This window comes from Mastigoproctus giganteus, chromosome 1 (genome assembly GCF_048544385.1).
Source record: "Mastigoproctus giganteus isolate SK-2022 chromosome 1, ASM4854438v1, whole genome shotgun sequence".
Taxonomy (NCBI): Eukaryota; Metazoa; Arthropoda; class Arachnida; order Uropygi; family Thelyphonidae; genus Mastigoproctus; species Mastigoproctus giganteus.
This window is the reverse complement of record NC_143575.1, coordinates 172,101,406-172,104,601: the sequence shown is the minus strand read 5'-3', so window position 1 is coordinate 172,104,601 and position 3,196 is coordinate 172,101,406. Positions and strand designations below refer to the sequence as shown.

The following is a 3,196-nucleotide window of genomic DNA, read 5'->3' as shown; positions in this document are numbered from 1 at the left end:
CAACAGATCGCTGTTTCTGCGGCAGTCCAGAGAATTGGAAACATCTTCTTTTCGAATGCAGGTTGTACGATGACTTAAGAAGGACCTTGCTGCAAGCTGTGCCAGGTATCTCAGAACAGCAACCAGAGCATCTACTCCAAACACCTGACAATCTAAAGGCATTCCAATCCTATGCATCCGAGGTCTTTGAGCGCAGGAAGCAGAGCTACAGAGTTGTTACTGCACCTAACAATACCTCTTCAGTGACTTAAAGAGTTCTATATTCGCATGCCACCATCTTCTTCATTTTTTTTTTTTTTTTTTCTTCTCCACGTGCTGTCGGGAGTTCCCACTCTAGTGCAGCCAGTTTATTTATTCATTCATTTTCATTTCATTTATTTATTTATTTTATGTTATTTATTTTTCTTTTCTTTTCTTTATTTTCTAAATCAAATTACTCTTTTCTTTATTCTTATTAAATTATTATTTTCTTACTATTTAATTTGTTCTCCACGCGCTCTGCCCTGAGTTCCCACTCTAGCGCAACCAATTTATTTACTTATCTCATTATTTTATATATATATATTTTTTTTTTCACGCGCTCTGCTTCGAGTTCCCACTCTAGTGCAGCCAATTTATTTATTTATTTTATTATTTTTATTACTATTTTTATTTTTTATTTTATTATTTGTATTCCTATATATTTTTTTTTTTCACGCGCTCTGCCTTGAGTTCCCACTCTAGTGCAGCCAATTTATTCGCATTGTTTTTTTTTCTTCCTCTTTTTCTTATTATTATTTCTTTTTCTATTTACTTTTTATCATTATTATTTAATATATACATATATTTTATTAATCAATTTATTATTACTATTTTTTTTTTCCCTAACTGCACCACGGGCGGTTTTTTTTTTTTTTTTTGGCTCTTCTGTCTTTATCTCCTCCCTCTGGAATGGGCCCCCAGAGGAATCTGATCCACCTTCTGGCAACACTAGGTGGGTCAGAGTCTCTCTTGAGACAGTACGTGTTTTTCTGGGACTGGCCCACCTTCCCGTGGTGTGGACGAGTACCCAGAATCATCTGTCCAGGTGACTGATGCTTCTGGGTAGCCAAGAGGCCAGAACATAACAACAGAACACACACATAAAACACACAAACGTACGTCACACACATATCTGGCCCATTTGTAGTGATACTGTTCTTCACAGAGACACGAGGCGGAGTTGAACAAAGTTCTAGGTGCCGCCCTTACATATACACATGTCCACATGTCCACATGACCACTCGGCTACGGAGGCCTTATCAACCATCAACCGTTGCATATGAGTAAAATGTCTGCTATATGGGTACCCAGACTTTTCACCCCTTACCAGAAGAGGGAATGGGCACAATGTGCACATGAAATGTTATCGATGTGTTTAGAAAAGCAGGAGGTTTTTTCACTGCTAGTTACCATGAATGAAATTTGGATCCATCAGTATGATCCCGAAATTAAAGGATTGTAAAAACAATGGAAGCATACAGAATCTACCCCCTCCAAAAAAAGGCAAAGGCGCTACCAAGTGCTGGCAAGGTGGGCTGTCAGTTTTGTTGGACCAAACTACCTTCAAACTACCTAGCAGCATGCAGCTTTATCTACAAGCAACCGTTATCTGCGTAATAATTTATTTTCCTTTGACACATTTTTCCGTCAAATTGTCATCAATATTAATCGTCAGTCATCAATCATTTATCAGTTCATATCCCATCAATATTTATCGTCAATGTTTATTCGGCATCTTCCACACCTAAGTTTCGTGGTTTTATGTTGAATCCACGAGATGATGTCAGGAGATTGTCCAACTATACTTACCCTGCAGAATGAGGTTTTCCCTTATCATCTGAGAGAAAAGCATATGGTTGCCTTCGTGGCGCAATCGGTTAGCGCGTTCGGCTGTTAACCGAAAGGTTGGTGGTTCAAGCCCACCCGGGGGCGTGTTGTCTGAACTTTTTCTTTCTTAAACCCTCTTTTTCATTTATTCTCTTGTTACTATAGTGTGTTACTTTCCATCCTCGCGAGAAGCTTTATTTTTATTAGCGGAATTGTATTTTCGGTAAGAGTATTTTACAAGGCAATAGAGAAGGATCATAATTTGTCACTCTTAAAATGTCCAGGAAGAGCTGTTAATAAAATCGCGAAATTTGGAAGACTGAAATATTATGAAATAAATAAATCGATGTAGCATTCTTACACCTCCGCAAAACAGGATACTAATGAGCGTCTATACCTCTCCAACGCTGTGTTTATAGAAACGGCTAATGCAATACCTTTAAATTACTGTCTGATGCAATAGAAGCATTTTCTGACGCAATATCTTTGATTTGCGACATCATCTTCATCTTTGTATCTGTTCTATGGTGGCCCCAAGACTCTCGACCAAATCCACCTAGCATTATTGTCGAACATGTACTCTGTGAATATTACAGGTGGCCTGAACATTATATTCAGGCCACCTCACCACTAGGAAGCAGTCACACCTGGGCAGGTGTGACTGGGTCTACCTGGGTCTACTAAAGCTGTTATTGTGCGAATTGGCACTAATCCCGCACCCACCTGAGGTAGTGCTATGCTATGTACAATTAGGATGAGTTTCTAACCCAAAATAAAACAACATTTGGTTCAAAGACCCATGCCCCGTAATTAAATATGATGCTTCCATGTTTGGATAAAACCATTTCTTATTTTTGACATTGTGATTAAACCGCACATTGGGAATAAATAATCTGGTAACTTCTCCCGTTAAACTCTGCTCCCAACGATACTGCCACATCTCTACTAATCTACTTCTAATCGCTTCCTTTTCTTTTTTAACATCATCCATACAAGTAACATTTATCCCCCAAAAGCTTGTTCTTACCCTTTTTCTCAAGGAATAACAAAACGCTCTATAAATAACGTATAAATCTAAAGGCAAATACCCCTCCAATTACCTGTAAAGCATTTGTTGAAACGGTCTTGCATGCTCTTATAAAAGCCAACATTATTACTCTCTGTAGGGATAATAACTTTTGTCTAAACTTAACAATATTTATACGCTTTTGTTTGCTTTGCGACAAACAAAATGACTGTAATCAAACAATATCTTATTCATTTCACAACAAATGTTATCAGAGGTAAGAATGTAAGTACACGGTTTGAGTGACCGTGTTTCAAGTACGTTTAACTGCTTAATACTGAT

General features: G+C 37.9%; 1 non-coding gene across 1 annotated transcript; it reads left to right on the top strand.

The window, feature by feature from the left end:
- Positions 1-1,879: 1,879 nt before the first annotated feature.
- TRNAN-GUU (transfer RNA asparagine (anticodon GUU)) lies at positions 1,880-1,953 on the top strand. The gene has a single exon. It is a non-coding gene; the product is annotated as a tRNA-Asn (tRNA).
- Positions 1,954-3,196: the final 1,243 nt, after the last annotated feature.